The following is a 17,270-nucleotide window of genomic DNA, read 5'->3' on the forward strand; positions in this document are numbered from 1 at the left end:
CTGTGCAAAAGTAGGACAAAAATGTGATGATGTTACAATTATACTGAAGAGAACTTTACCTATCTGTGTTAGAAGAAAATTGATTTAAACATGAAAGTTGCAAAGTGAAAATGCTAGTGGGAAAGGATCGTTGCAGTGGCACACACACACACACACACAGACACACACACACACGGACACACACACACACGGACACACACACACACACACACACACAGACACACGGACACACAGACACACACAGACCCAAAGACACACATATACACACACACAGACACACAGACACACACACAGACACATTTACACATACAGACACAGACACACAGACATACACACAGACACACACAGATACATGCACAGACACACACAGACACACAGACACAGACACAGACACAGACACACACACACACACACACACACACACACACACACACACACACATACACAGATTTCATATGCGACACAAGCATTAAACCTTCTGGGCCAGGAAATAAATTACTATGTATAACAACATGATGTATCAAAGAGTAGAAAATCCACAAGCTTATCCCAATAACATAATCAACATAAAGTTACAACTGATTAAAACCCAGAGTAAGATGAAGATGATCCTGAGATACTTCATTTTTATTGAATGATAATATTCATTGTGAATTCAATATGAAGTCAATTCAATGTGAATTCAACATGAATATTCATATTCATTGCACCTCAGTTTTGATAAAGCACACATGAAGAGGACCGCACTCCTAACTACAGAATCTGTCCACTAACTATATAATGCTCACTCAGCTGTGGATGGACTTTGTGATGGCCTGGTGTTTTGATGGTCAACAAGAAACTGCCAGCTTTAACTCAAACACAGGGGCAGGATTTGGTGTTAGGTTGGAACTGAATGTAGCCTTGCTTGAGCTGCTTAACATTCTTGAATGTCATCATCAAGTGGGGAGAATCTTCAGAGCAGTGGTTCTCAACCTCTGGGTTGCAATCCCTTTCACAGGGGTCGCCCAAGACCATTGGAAAAGACAGATATTTATGTTACAATTCATAACAGTAGCAAAAATTATGCTTGTGAAGTAGCAATGAAAATCGTTTTATGGTTGGGGGTCACCAGAATATGAGGAACTGTATTGAAGTGTCATGGCATGAGGAAGGTTGAGAACCACTGCTCTAGAGAGTTCTCTGGATTTATAAAAAGTACAGGTAGAATGTTTAGCTTGGTGTTTGGCGTGCAGTACCGGACAGGGAATGGATGTCATTGTCATGAAATAATTTCAATCAAGAGTCTGGAGAACTTGGTGATGCTCTTGATTTAAGAGCTGACTGATGAGAGATCTTAGGTGCTGTCTTCTCTGGTCTTCAGCTTCCTCATCTCTAAAGTGAGGAAGGTGGATTCGTCAGTTGGAGCTTTTCTCCTTTTGCTTGTCTGAGAAAGCTCTCACTGCGGAGCTGAGGTATGAGCTAGGATTTCAGGAATGCACCACCGCCATTGGTTAACTTAAGCACCTTTACAGTAACCAAAATTTTTGTCTAGGTTTTGTTTCCTGTTGCTGTGAGGAAACACCCTAACCAAACAACTTGGAGAGAGACCAGGTCTGTTTAGCTCACGGTTCCAGGTCACAGCTCATCATTGCTGGGAAGTCAAGGCAGGGACTTGAAGCAACTACTCATGCCCACAGTCCATAGCAGAGAGAGAGAGAGAGAATGGATGCATCCATGCCCATGCTTAGATTACTTTTTTGTCTTTTATACAATCCAGGACATAGGCCCAGACAACAGTGTGGTCCACCTTTAGGTTGGATCTTTCCATATCGATCAACACACAATATAACACTCACAGTTATGCCCACAGGCCAAGTGCACCGAGCCCCTCTTCCCACATGAATCTAGGTTATGTGGAGGTGACAGATGAAACTAGCCCTTGGCTGCATCCTTTGATGTAAAGGGAATCTTGGGTAAACTGCTAATGTTTGAGAGCAACACCAACAGAGCTGGTGAGTTGGTTAAAGTAGCAAAGTGGGAGCTTCTTCTCCTCTCTACTCACATCCCGGGCTGCCAGAGGCATCATGGAGCCAAGAGTAGGAGATGACAAGATACCCGAGAAGGTTTCCTGCGGTAACACCATTTGTGCAGCAAATGAAGCAGGCGATCTCTTGTTAAACGATTTATTCTCCAATTCCAGAATGGGACAAACGAGTCTCTGTAAGAATGTAACAGGCCGCGTGGTGGTGGCACACGCCTTTAATTTCAGCACTCGGGAGGCAGAGGCAGGTGGATCTCCAAGAGTTCAAGGCCAGCCTGGTCTACAGAGTGAGTTCCAGGACAGACATCGCTACACAGAGAAACCCTGTCTCAAACAAAAACAAAACAAACAAAAAAGAAGTAAGAGATGTGAGTGATCCATTTTACTGGTTCAATAAATTTAGTGGCTGCATTAGGTATTTTTTGCTGTGATAAAAAGAAGCTTATGGAAGAAAGAATTTATTTTGACTTATGATTCCAGGGGGAGAAGAATCCATCCTGGTGCGGAGGCACAGCAGCAAGTGGGAGGCAGGTCAGCAGGAGCAGGAAGCTGAGAAATTGTAACTTCAAGCTCAAACATGAACCAGAGAGAAGAAGCTGCAAGTGTCTCTGGGTCCTCAAACCTCACCCCGGGTGATGTCTTTCCATCAACAAGGCTCCAACTACAGGACAGTGAAAGTGACTGGGACTAAACATTCCAAATACCCGCGTCTATGGGAGACATTTCTTATTCATACCACTAGAGTAACCCAACTGAGTGTTCGGCACTCATAGTATTAAAGAGTGAATCAATGTCCCATAATAGTTTGGTATACAGAGAAGCTTTTAGTCATATCCTATAGAATCACATAGCTCTTCTAACTTGAAATATAGGGAGATATATATGTTTGAGCTGTCACTTCATTTTCATAAGAAAGATGTCATTAGATTCACATCCATCCAAAGAGAACTCTCAAGTGATGTTATTAATAATTACGATGGGGGGGGAAGATCCTCAGTTCTGAATCATATTTAAAACTGTCAATAACGTATACTAGGTTCTGCTCTCACTTTATCTTCAAATAACCCTTGGAGGGCAGGGCCTTTCTTGTCATTGTATAGATTTGTGAAATCTGTGTAGCTCATATTTGAGAACGATACCTGAGGGCAGATGGCATTTAAATGTATGAGCCCAGGTTTCCTGATTGCACCCCAGTTTCTAAACTATAGGAGGCAGGGGACAATGTGCAGCCTTTTCTTTTCAAATGTGTCCTTACCGACGGGCTGAGAATTCTAAGCAGTTCAGAGAAGTGCTCTGAATCAGGCAATGTCACACAGTCACCTGTAACACAAATCTTAAAAGGTCTTATTAATAAAAAACCCAGAGCCAGATATTGGGGTGAAAGCTGAAAGATCAGAGGACTAGAACAAGCCAGCCACGAGTTCTTACCACTAGGAAATCCTCAGCCCAAGAGAGAGCTACTTTCTGTATATCCACGCCTATATACCTTTCTGTGTTCTGCCATCTTACTTCCTCTTTCCGCCCAGCTACATCACTTCCTCTTTCTGCCTGGCTCTATCACTTCCTGTCTGTCTGTACAGACCTCCAAACCTCTATGGATAATTAGTGCTGGGAATTAAAGATGTATACCACCATGTTTGGTTCTGTTCACAGTGTGGCCTTGAACTCACAGAGATGGGATGAATCTCTGCCTCCTGAATTCTAGGATTAAAGGCATGTGCTACATTGCCTAACCTCTATGCTTAATATAGTGGCTGGCTTTTTCCTCTGATCCCCAGGCAAGCTTTATTTGTTAAAGCACAAATAAAATATCATCACCATCACCAAGTATTCAGGGCACACTGAATTGTTCAGAGGCACAAATGGGTAAATACTCTTCACATTTTAAATTATGGTGAAAACATTTGCATTCTGATATTAATATTTATTGATTTTCTCTGAGGTTCAATGAATAGTTTTCATGATAATTCCTCAGTCTTCCGAGAAAACCTGCATTCATAAATATCAAATTATGTCATTATCCACATCTGCTCTCATTTTCCGTAGGCTTAAAAATCTCTATTCATCATGGGAACCAAAAGAAGTGGGTACCAGTAGTGTCTCCATCAAATTCTGGCCCATCTTCCCCCATCTAACTCTTATTTGAGAATGCAATGCTTATTCAGAATAAATACAGGACTTGCTACACCATGCAAATGACATGCAATGAATCTCAGGCTCCATTTACTTATGGAAATCAAGCCAAATGTAACCTTCTAGCAACAGCATTGTGAGGTCAGCTCCCTGATGAGGCTGTTGGAGTTACTACTTTAATACCAGCTTAGCACGACATTAGCTTGAACCACACCACAGTAGTGTGAAAATTAGACATTTTTCGTTTTTCAAAAGAGACGATGGGAACTTTTTCTGCGGCTTACATTTGTTTTAAGATGGGACTGGTAATGGAGGATGCATGAAGTGAAGCTATATTTTAAATTAATAAAAAGTAGCTTTCACAGATTATGTATTTGGAAACAAAATGTGACATGTATCAAATATATATATGATATATATATGATGGACCCCCTTATATAAAAATTTACATATATTTTGTTAGCCTCTTTTGAGGTAAGACGGGTCAGAAATATACAGTTCCACAAAGATATTTTATAGATCAAAGTTACTTACTAAAGTCATTAAAATGCAATCAAATGAGTGACTCTAAAAGTACCACCATCTATCAGTAACTGGCAAAATTCTCTATCTGAAGTTTGACATACATATTCTATTTTACTTTTATGATAATTTTGAGCTGTATAATACTTTAGAACTCTAAACACACTATAACACGTATTAGTAGTATTTTAATTTCACAAAACCACTAAGAATGACCAGAGCAAATAGTTGTACCTTCATTTCACAGATTAAGAGACTGGATTTATATTTTTCCTAGAACACATAAATTATTATTATTATTATTATTACTACTACTACTATTATTATTATTATTATAGGACCTTGGGAAAGCTCACTGCTCAATGTCTCACTTGCCTCACTTACAAAATTGAATTAACCCATCAACATTTCTTAGAAAAAGTTAACAGAAAATCCATAAAAATATGTTTGTGCTATGCTTAGAACCTAGTACCTGTTTACAAATGTTCAACTGCTGTTTTATCCTTATTATTAAAAAAAAACTATAAAAATAAATTATAGAAAGAGTATGACATACCACAAACATTTCTGTAATTCCAGTCCAATGTTAAATGTCCCATTTTCATTAATTTATTTCTTCACAATGGTTTCATCTTCTCTCCCACTCTCAGGGTTCAGTTCTTTCCTTGACAACATGCGCACCTTGGTATTCTACTGTGAGGACCTGTGAGTAGTTGCCCGCCTTTCTTTGTGAGACATTCCTTGTTTTTATCTTCATTCCTAGGTGCCAGTTTTGCTGGAAGGAGATGCTCACTGTTGCCAATAAGGACCTTGATGCTGGTTTGATTGCCTTTGCCTAGCACAGCCTTTCTTTTCCTGGTAGTTTTTAGGGTGTTCTGTTAAGACCCACTTTATTGTTTGTTGAGTAGTAAGTACCAGTGTGTGAGGACTTACCTTTATTTATTGTTTGATATTTGGACGCTCAAGCATTTATTTTTTGAAGCAAATGATCCAAATAAAATTATTTCACCATTTCCTCTTTTACCTTCCTTGGGAACACTTATTAAATGTATTTTAGAATAACTCATTCTGTAATTCAAGACCTGTAAAACTTCTCAGGAAAATTTTTTTCCATCATTTGAAGCTTCTATTAAATATTTCACCTGCATTCCGGGTGATTTCCTTTGATATATATTTACATATTCTCTCTTTGGCTGTGCCTGGTCTAATTTTTATTTCAAGAATGTCTACTTGGTTTTTTTTTTAATTGCCTTATCCTTTCTTTTTTTAAATAATTGATTGGTTTAATATTATTTTTTTCTGTTCTTTATCTCCTTGAATATTGAAACATTTCAATCTAAAATTGCAATCTCTAGGCATATTCTTTTAATACAATTTCTTCTCTTTGTTTCTTTTCTGATCCTTTTCCATTTGGTTTCTTTTGAGTATTGCACTTTTTCCGCCATGGTGAGCACAGTTTGGAATGGACCACGAAATTAGGGTGTCTTCAGTGGTACAAACTTCCTGTCAGCCAACATCACGATATCCAGGAATGACAAGAGTTTCAGACCAATGTTTGCTCATGCTCCGGACTTGGAAGTTCCATACTGTGTGGGCTGTGTGGGAATTCGGGTTCTGTGGTGGGGTATCAGGTCAAGGCTTGCAGGCTTTGGTGTCTCTGCTTTTATCTACACACTATAAGGTCCTTGGTCTTGCTTGCTACGGGGAACAAAATGAAATTCCAAAAGGAAAGGGAACTGTTAGGGGCACCTATCCTTAGAGAAGCATCAGTTGATTGACACAGCTCAGTTTCTGTTCACAATTCTTGCTTCATAATATTCCTGGATGTGAGCAAAGCTTTAGCCCTGAGGAAGCGATGGATTGGGGCTGTTTCCCCATAGGCTACAGAGTTTTTGCTGGCCAATTATCCTATAGTAATATTTCTTTCCAACTTTTAACTAATTTTCTTTTCTTCATGGTCAAATAAATATACAGTATTGTAAGAAGAAAGAAAAAAATAAAAGAAACAACAACAAAATGCTGAGCAGTAGGAAAAACACGACCTGCATTTCAACCGAAGCAGTATTCTTTGACATTTTTTTCCTTTTGTATTTTGTTTGTTTGTTTGTTTTTGTTTTTTTGTTTTTGTTTTTGTTTTTCAAGACAAGGTTTCTCTGTGTAGATTTGGTGCCTCTCCTGGATCTCTCTCTGTAGCCCAGGCTGGCCTCGAACTCACAGAGATCTACCTCCTGAGTGCTGGGATTAAAGGCGTGCGCCACCACCGCCCGGCTCTTTGACGTTTTTCACTGGCCTTCCAGCCCTTTTGTCCACCTTCATCTTTTGCACAACTGAGCTCAAGCAAAATATAATTTCAAAACTCACTTTTGTAACTGTATTATGACATTAGCATGCTATCGTGTGTAGTGTTAAATGTTCTAAAAAAGCCTTCTGCTACAAACACTGCTGGCCATGGCCCACTACAGATGTCTGACATTCAAGCTTTGGATGTTTGGCATGTATGCATATGTGAAAAAAAATGAAGAAAGAAGTTAGAAATGAATTGTAGACTGACTATATGTTTAATAAGTTGAATCAACTTATTAAAGTAAAAAGAGCTCACACACCACAGAGAACTCCATAATTCCTAAGTTTTCCTAAGTTTTACACTGTGTTTTGTTTCCAGTAGTGTGATAAAATCTTATGCCATACTGTTCTGTCCTACTTAAGACATGAATTACCTATCCCTTTGTCCAGAGTATCCACTTGGTATGTACAACCTACCCACTAACCTTTAATTAGCCTCCTTGATTATCAGACTAACTATGGTGGTATCACAACTCCCATGTTTAACTACTACTTGTATGATTCCCTAATACTTTGCAACAATGCTCATGTCATCCATTTTACTGTATCTGAACATTTTGATACTGTATCCCATGTCATCACAGGAGTAAAGGTGAATATGAAATGATAAGGTATTTTGAATGACATAGCCCATTCATATACCTTTGTTATAATAGACTGATATGTATGGTGGTTTGAATGAGAATGGCCCATAGGCTCATAGATTTGAAGGCTTGCTCACAGGTAGTGGCATTTTTTGAAAGGAATAGGAGGTGTGGCCTTGTTGGAGGAAGCGTGTTACTGGAGGTGGGCTGTGAGATTTCAAAAAGCCCATGCCAGGCCCAGTGGCTCTTTCTCTTCCTGCTGCCTGCAGATCTGGATGTAGAATTCTCAGCTTCTGCTCCAGCACCGTGTCTGTCTACACACCACCATGCTTCTTGCCATGATGATAATGGACTAACAACACTGTGCAACTGTAAGCCAGCTCCAATTAAATGCTTTATTTTACAAGAGTTGCTGTGGTCCTGGTGTCTCTTCACAGCAATAGAAAACCAACTAAGTCTGGGCTGGAGGGATAGCTCAGCCATTAAAGGCTAGGCTTACAACCAAAAAATGTAAGAAAAGCAACTAAGTCAACATAATTTTATTATTATTATTGATTTCTTACTATTCTTAATTTGTAAATCAAACTTTATCATATGTATGTATGCATATGAAAAAAAATTCACCTAAGGTGTAATTTTGTTCTCCATTTAACACTGCAGGTCTTGGGAACACACATTCATAGAAGAGGGGACTCATCCATATTCTGGCTTTCCACTGTGCTGAAATGAAGTATGGACACATTTGATAGGTAATAATTTCTCATTACTGTCTCATCTCCGCTTCAACTGCCTCTTCCATCCCCACCATTTTATCATAGAAACACTTAGAAATACTGCTTTCCATCTCGCAGTCCATCCCAATGGCTTTGGTTTCCTCGGGGCCAGTCACTTGGAATGCTGTTACTGTAGAACTCAGTTGTGCTACTGCATGCTAATTTATCTTCAGGAAGTGTCCGTAGGTTTTGTTTTTGTTTTTTGTTTCTGGGTTTTTTGTTTTGTTTTGTTTTGTTTTTTTTCTGTTGTTGTTGTGTATTGCAACTTCTTAGTATGATATGCTGAGTGCCTAGTCTGTAACAAATGCCAAAAAATACTTGTTGAATGAAAATGTGCAGAAGATAGTTCCATGAATCCAGTTTGTATGGGCCAAGAGCTTCTTCTCTGAATGTACTGCCATTAGTGTCTTATGATTGTATTACATGTTTCTTTAAATAAAAAGTCTTCATCATAACAGAGTTAAATCCTTCCTTAAATTATTTTTATTTTAAAAATGTTCATATTATTTTTATTTTTTGAAATTAAAATATAATTAGATCATTTCCCCTTTCCCTTTCCTCCCCTAACAATGTATTCCTTTTACTCTCTTTCAAATTCATGGCCTCTTTTTCCTTAATTGTATATATATATATATATATATATATATATAAAATGTATATACGAATATGTACATATATATGAATATATATATTTTCCCTAAAGACATAAATACATCTGCTCAGTCTGTATAATGATCCTTATATGTATATGATTTCAGGACTGGCCACTTGGAGCTAGTTCAGAGCCTCTTCTTTGGAGAAGACTATTTCTCCTGCCCTCCACATTCCTTAGCTGCCTGTCATTCTTTGCCCAATGTTGAGACTCTGTGAGATTTCCCCCTTGCACCTTACCATGTCTACTGGTGTTGTTCTTGTGCAGGTCATGCTTAGGCAGCCATGATGGTGAGATTTCGTGGGTGTGGTTTCTCTAACAATCTAGGGGATACAATCTCCCAGAACACTTCCTGTTCCTTTGCCTCTTCCAATCTTCACAGCCCTGTTTGCAATGATCCCCGAGCCTTCAGGGAAGGCATTGCTGTAGCTGCATCGGTAGAGACTGGGCGTTGCGTGGTCAGTTGTTCTCTACATTTGTATCAGTTCCGCTGTTCTGTAATGTTTTCCTTCTGTTGCAAAGAGAAGTTTCGTTAATGAGAGGTGAGAACCACACTTGTTTGTGGATAAAAGGACGAATATTTAGAATGTAGTTAGGGATATCCTCGCTTAGTAAAGTGGCAGCTGTAGATTCTTCTTCAAGGTTCATGACTACACTAGCCCTGAGTAGTTGCTATATCTTTAGTACTAAGCATGAGTTCCTAATTTAGAGAATTGATGGTTACATCCAAGGTATGCATGCCACTATTTCACCCTTAGGGATACGACATCATGTTGGTCATTGTGTTTGTAGGTATCAAAGCTGGGTAAGACTGACTGCTGGTTACATCCTTCCCTTGGAAGCTTGCCTGACAACTTCTGGTACTATAAAAGGTAGTGTACAGGGAGGCTTTCAGGTCAGTTTAAAACAAAACAAAACAAAACAAAACAAAACAAAACAAAACAAAACACAATGCTCCAAGTGAGTTCCAGGAAAGGTGCAAAGCTATACAGAGAAACCCTGTCTTGAAAAACCAAAAAAAAAAACCAAAAAACAAAAACACAATGCAAAGCTCAAATTGAACATTTTTGAACTTAAATTCAAAGTCTTCTATGGCTTTTACTTCTACCCAGACCTCTTAAAATCAATTGCAGGTTCTTAGAATCAGGATGCTTTTATCTGTAAACTATGTATATAAAATTCAACTATGGAACATAGTGGGTATTTTATTTCACAAAGATGTGAAAAATTGGGTCTGATAGTTAACTAGAAAATAGTTTTGAAATAGCCAGAAACCCTTAAAGTTTACTTCATAGTTTGGGGTTTTTTTTTTTTTTTTGCTTAAACTTTTGAAGGAGTGAAATAAAGAAATTGGTTTTGCAAAGGGAAATTACACAGAGAAACCAGTTTTTATCTAGGAAAAACTGAATAGTATTTCAATAGAATTTTAGGTGTTAACCCAAGGGAGAGGTAAAAAGTAGCTAAAAACTTAAGAAGCAGCATTAGCCACAAGAAATGGGATTAAACCTCTAAGGCGGTTATTAATGCTATAATGTCCTCCTCAAGCTTGGACCATGCACATTTGTATGTAAATGTGCACTGAATAAATCCATTGAAAAAGCTTTGAATGTCCTGGGTTAATTATTTATTTATTTAGTCACTATGGAAAAAAGCAACTTAAGGAAGGAAAGATGTGGTGGTTTAAAAGACAACAGCCCCCAAAGGGAGTGGTGCTATTGGGAGGTGTGGCCTTGTTGGAGTACATACAGCTTTGTTGGAGGAAGTGGGTCACCATAGAAGCAGGCTTTGAGGTCTCTTACGTGCTTAAGATACCACCCAGTGTCTGAGACCACTTCCTGTTGCCTGCAAGATGTAGGACTCTCAGCTCCTTTCCAGCACCATGTCCTCCTGCACGCCACCATGCCCCACCATGATGGTAACGGACCGAACATCTGAACTGTGTGGGAGCCACCCCATTAAATGTTTGCCTTAAGAGAGCTGCTGTGGTTGTGGTATCTCTCCACAGCAATAGAAACCCTAACTAAGACTAAAGAGTTACTATGGTCATGATTTCATAGATTTCAGTCTGTGGTATGCTTGATCTCTTACTTCTAGGCCTGCAGCAAGGCAAAAAGAGAGTGGAAGAACATGGTTGTGGAAAACTGCTTACCTCAAGGCTGTCAAGTAACAGAGAGACACAGAGAGCAAGGTCAACGACATGATGCACCCATTGAGGCTTGTCGCCATTTGCCCATTTCCTCTCAAGACCCACCTTGCACAGTTTCTAGCGCCTCCCAATAGTACCTTCATTTATGAAGCCATTCATGGATATCACACTGAGTAGGTCAGTTCCTCCACGAACCAATCACTTCCTTAGGCCTATCTCTGAATATTGTAACCAAGTCTTCAACACAAGAGTCTTTTAGAGCGACAAACCATATAATGGTCATATTTTTTTCCTTAGTACAAAAATCTAACATCTAACGGCTCTTTTGCTTGAAAGTGTAGCATTTTCTATAGGTACATCATTAGTACACAGATGGAATTAGTGATGTGCCATTAACTCCATTAACTGCTTGTCTTCACCAGGTTATAAATACAGGTCATTAATGTGACCCTGAACAACTAGGTGAAGGGCATGGAGCTTAAGAGTGAAATTTCAGACTAGAATGTGTGGGTTAGAAGCTGAAGACAAGTATTAAAACTCTTGTGTGCCTTTGGCTTCTGTCCTAAAGATGAATATATGGTCTCCCTCACAGACTTCTGATCAGGATTACTGAAGTAACTCCTAGGAAGATTCTGACCTTAAGGGACTTGCTCCCCGGACCAGGGTGTGGACATCAACTGGGAATTTGTTAGAGGCTCAAAATGTTGGGCCTCATCGGAGACCTATGGAGTTAGAAGCTCTAGGTATGAGGCCCAGCAATCTATCCTTTATCAAGCCCTTCAGGTGACTCCGATCCCAACGCTTAAAAACATCTTTCCAAAGTGCCACACAAGTGCCACATTTCCATTCTGTGACACTCCAGGACCAAGGCACCTACAAATCCTAAAAACAACATTTATCCTCTGTCTTCAATTTGTATAACTAATGTGCAGATTACAAAACACTGGCAACCAACAATAAAACAAAGGCCCTTCACCATTCCCTGCCCCTAAATTACCTGGCTAATAAATAGCGTGTTTTCTGGGATGACTTTTTCCCATGGTTGGGCACTGCTCCTTGAATGAGATACTGGAGATCTCAGATGATCACGCCTGGAAAGAGCTTAAGAGGTTTAGGGAGAAGCCACTCAAAAGAAGGACATTGCTGTAGTTGAAATCTGCCTCTTGTGTCGCTAAGAGCTGCCTCCTAAGCTAAAGCATGATGACTTAGAGCAAGCTGGTTTATGTGCATAGGATTAAGCAGAGGTACATCTTCCTGTTGTTGGGACAAATGGAGTAGGACTAAAAAGTGGGGTACAATGTGAAGTACCATGGCAGCCTCAGTTCGGTAGATTAAAAACTGATCTATGCCAAACTGTGTTGAATCTTAGGTGTTGTTGTATAATGAGGCTGTTGCTTCTCACAGAGGTGCAGAAATGACCCAGTGGAGGGATCAGGTTGCCCCAGGTTACAGAGCCAACACTTGTCAGGGCAGAACATGAGGACTCCCAAAGTGTTGTGTTATTGGTCACTTTCCTGGTTCTTGTAGCTTTCTGTGGTTTGGATGAGTCTAAGGATTCATGGAAGTATACTAGAAAAGCATGGATTCTCATCCAATAGATACACATTGTTTTTTGGTCCACCCCTGTTCTGTCAACAGCCTCTTCCTACCTCCATCCATGAGGTACCAGCAGAGTCTTGCTAGCCATTTTAATCAAGGTGGCCTTGCCTGTCTAGCCAGAGATAAAAACTAGTCCAATTCCTGTTGTTTGAGTGGGAATTTGTATCTGCAACAACATGTGGGGTGTAGACAAAGATGGAAGTCATAGAGTTTGAGGTAAAAGTGGATGTTCAGAGGAGGTGGTCTCAATGACATCCCAGCTTGGGGTTCAAGTTCCTTCTGAAGCTCTGGTTCTTAAGACATTCTCCTATCTGTGTCATGAATCCCCATGCTTGTACTTAGTCTAGACTCAGTCATTAGGTGGGTTATTGTCAGTGATCTTCTTAGTTGAAAGCAGACATCTATAGGTCTCTTATGTAAAATTTTGTGCACATGGACCACGTTCCCTGGGTATCTAGTGTCCCCCTGTGTCCTGACATCTCCATTTCCTCATTATTTTCTCTCAGTGATAAGATTAGATAATGGTTGCTCTATCACACATTTACTTATTTTCTCTCCTATCTTTCTCTATCTCTACACACCTGCATATGCCTCTATCCTTCCCACCTCCATGACTGCTATATGGGTTTCTTCAATAGCATTTTCTTTTTATATTTTGTCAAAATCTAAGTTCTGAAGATCTTCCATCCACCCTTCCCAAACACCCTTACCATGAGTTGCAATTCGTTATTCTAAGTAGTAAATTAACCTACTAACTGTTGCTTATGGCTAAGCCAGTTTTTAAAACATCATGCCAAATCATTATGGCACAAAACTTAAGCATTAATTTAATTCACTTTCTGTGTCAATGCATCCAACATCTCATCAGATACTAAGACTCATATGCTCTGTGTCTCATCCCAAACACAAAAAACACAAAACATTGCAAAATCCCAAGAGTAGGAAGACATCAGATCTTCTTTCATGCAGGAGACCCCTTACAGACTTTGCACATTTTGCATAACTCCACAAATGAGGATTTCCTTTTCTTAAAATTGACCACTTTGTTGCATCCAAACTTTGCTGCATAGAGCACATACACCAAGTACCTCACTCTGCTTTCCCGGTAAGTATCTCTGTCTCCGGTTTCCTTTCCTAAAGCCAGTGCCACCAAGCCTCTCCAGCTGTTTTTATGAAGTAGGTGATTGGGATTCTACAGTCTCCTGCATATGACTTTATGGTCTAGCATATTTGCAAAGTGCCCCCTTCAAAATATAACATAGAGAGTAGCATGCTGATTGACTGTCGATCCTATAGAATAAGACCGTGTTTATAGTGCTAAAACCTCTATAACCTTATTGACTCCCAGGATTTTCTTCACACATTATGTTCTCTAGCATGGTTTAAAAGCAAGCTTCTGGGTCTGAATTTGTATTAATGTGGTTTAAAATGAAAAATGGGGGGCGTTGGGGGAGGGAAGACTGCTTCCAGGGGCTCAGTCTGCAGATGACCTGTAAAAACGTCATTCACAAGGGAAGGATGGTAAGAAGAACGGGCCAACAGCTTCAGGCAAGTGACAGAAGGGAACCATGCCTGCCACATCTTTGCATCTTCCAGTGATGCTTCCATCCACAACCCTGACCCTTCTAGCAACGAGAATATGTATGTGTCACTTAACGAGTGATAACAGGGCAGGCCGATCAAGACTAATCCCCTTGTATGCTGCCATGTTGACTGCTCAGGGGTTGACATCACTACCTTCCACGGCAAACCTGGGCCACCAGACGAAACAAGACAGAGCCCTCACCTGCCCTCATATGAAGTTCTGGTTGCCTGAGGATATTACTTTCATTCCCTATGATAGAACCGGCAGGAGGCGGGCTCTGTGGTTGCTCTCTGTAAAGAGGAATTCTTAGATCACCTTTGAATGAACTGCTTCATGTGAGTTAAGAAGTAGAATGAGAACTGGCCGGTAGAGGCACCCGCCTTTAATCCCAGCGCTCGGGAGGCAGAGGCATGAGCATATCTGTGAGTTCAAGGCCAGCCTGGTCTACAGAAAGAGTTCCAAGACAGCTAGGGATACACAGAGAAACCCTGTATGGAAAAAGAAAAAAAAGACAAAGAAATAGAATAAGAAATATGAGACTTAGATGTAGCTACTATCACAAGATCTTGTTGAAGAACTGTTCACCTTTGATGCTGTTGACACCCCACCCACCAGCTTAGCCACACATCTCACATTTTCTCTATATACCTTTTAATAAGATGAGATATACACCCCTTCTACTTAAAACCAGAGTTAACTCTTCCACCAATGGAGTCCACTCCCTGCTGCCTGCCCCCGAGGAACCCTGAATTCTACTCTCATCCACTCTTCCCTTCTTCTCCTATAAACCGAGTCAAATCACTTCTATTACTTTAGGGATAGCTGTTTCTTTCCTCCCTTACCAAGCTTTCTGAGCTGGTCCATGCTACACGGTTTCATCTCCCACTTACTTTTTAAAATACATTCTAATTTGTCGTCCACCTCAGCCCCTCTACTAAAGGTGTATCCATGAGGCCTGGCTATCAGTCTGCCTGTAAAATGAGGATCATTTTAAAGTCCTCATTTTAATGGATCTCTGGGTTGCATTCAACACTGGAAACTACTTCTTTTGTAAAGGTCTATTTCAATGGCTTGTATGGCCCAGGGCTCTTAGAGTTTCCCCATGGAACTCTCTGATCATCTTGTCCTAGGTCTTCATGGATTTTTTGTTCTTCCTTTTGGCTCCTAATTCCTGCAGAGGACACAGTGACACTGAACACACACTTGAATCTCTGCCTGTAGTGGTATTTGCTCCCCCCATGACCTTGGGCTATAGGGCCCAAAGGAGGTCCCTTCTTCCTTTATTCTATCTGTCTAAATAATTCTCGGGCCAACCTGGCAATTGAACCCAGTTCTTCTGGAACATGTCAGTGCTCTTAACTGCTGAGTCACCTCTCTCTCTCTCTCTCTCTCTCTCTCTCTCTCTCTCTCTCTCTCTTTCTCTCAATTTACAAACTGTAAGGCCTATGGGTCAGGCTTCTCGATAGCTAGCTCTTACAACTTAACTCAGCCCATTTCTATTAATCTATGCATTGCCACGTGGCTTCATGTCTTACTGGTACTTTCATGTCTTGCTTTGCCAGATAAAGCGATAAATCCACCGGAGTCTATTTAAGAAGTATTAGGGAAATTTATTAAGGTAAATTGAGGAAATACATTCACGAATACAGAATGGAGTAGACAGCTGAAGTCGTCCTCTGTCTGACCCGGAGCAGGGAAGCAGGGAAGAAGGACCATGTGACCCTTCTCCCTTTCCTTTTAAGAGGTCACATACAATGGCAGGAAGCACCACCTCCTTCGGGCCCTATAGCACAAGGTCATGGGCCAAGCAAATACCACTGTATCTGGCCATTATTCAGATGTGTGATTCTCACATCCCTTCTTCCCTCCTCTTGTCCCTTCATCCTCTATGGCACTGCCTGTGTGACCAACACGTAACATGTATATAAGCAGGCTGCTTCGTGGCCTAATCTTTGTGTCTATTCTTCATGCCTATGTGATGAAGTCATGTTGCTGCAATATAAATTAGTGTCTCCATAACTCATCTTTTTGTTTCTACAGCATCTTCTCTCACCATTTCCTCCTCTGTACCTTAGTGCCTAGAATTTCAGCATCCATCACAATTTTAATCTGCACATCTTTCTCATGCTTTCAGGTCATGATATCATTTCAGTAGGACATGTTCTCTTTTCACTGAAATCTCCACAAGGTGACTGCAATGCTTACCATTGTGTGTGTGTGTGTGTGTGTGTGTGTGTGTGTGTGTGTGTGTGTGTGAACATATCCATGGTCACATTGTTCTTCTTGTGTCTCTCTCTCTTCTCAGCTAGATGAACATTGTTAAGCTACTGGGAAACAATTAATGTAATTTATTTTTTTAAATATCTGTGCCTCTTAGCAAAGGACTTGAATGAGTAGCTAAGCACTACATGGGATTTTGTTATTCACGTCCTTCTGCATTTTAATGAGCACGATTCCACATTTATCTTCGATTACAGTTTGTTTTAGTAACAATTCAGGCTGCCTCGCTCTTTTCAATTCTCCAGTGGCTCATTGAGTACTGTTCATCATTTTGCCATTTGTAGTGGTGCTGGCAGATTAGATTTACATGTCACGGTAGTCTTTGTTCAAATCATTAAAGGAAAAGTTGAATAGGCTGGATTCTGTTGTCGAATTGACAAGTGGTGTTCTTGAGTCTAGTGTCTTGTTTTCTTTTTTTCACAATTGTCAAAATAAGAACATCTTAACCCAATAGATGTTCAATTGCAGATTGGAATCACATGTGGATTATAGTCTGTACCTGTCTCTCCTCTCTCTCACCCAAATACTTGATGTCTTCATTAAAAGACAATATAAAATAAAACTGCAATGAAAATCTGTTACAGCAAATGTCCCCATCTTTCTTCATTGCATAGCTGTTGAGGAGTCGTC

The 17,270-nt window shown here is 40.1% G+C and overlaps 1 long non-coding RNA gene across 1 annotated transcript in view; it reads left to right on the top strand.

Annotated features, from left to right (window-relative positions):
- Positions 1–8,263: 8,263 nt before the first annotated feature.
- Positions 8,264–17,270, top strand: part of LOC128119997 (uncharacterized) — a 73,462-nt gene continuing 64,455 nt past the window's right edge. Inside the window, exon 1 of the long non-coding RNA XR_008221742.1 lies at positions 8,264–8,354. This is a non-coding gene — a long non-coding RNA (uncharacterized LOC128119997). The remainder of the gene's footprint in view (positions 8,355–17,270) is intronic.

The sequence above is a fragment of the Peromyscus californicus genome, unplaced genomic scaffold (assembly GCF_007827085.1).
Source record: "Peromyscus californicus insignis strain IS unplaced genomic scaffold, ASM782708v3 Scaffold_24__1_contigs__length_46423439, whole genome shotgun sequence".
Taxonomy (NCBI): domain Eukaryota; kingdom Metazoa; phylum Chordata; class Mammalia; order Rodentia; family Cricetidae; genus Peromyscus; species Peromyscus californicus.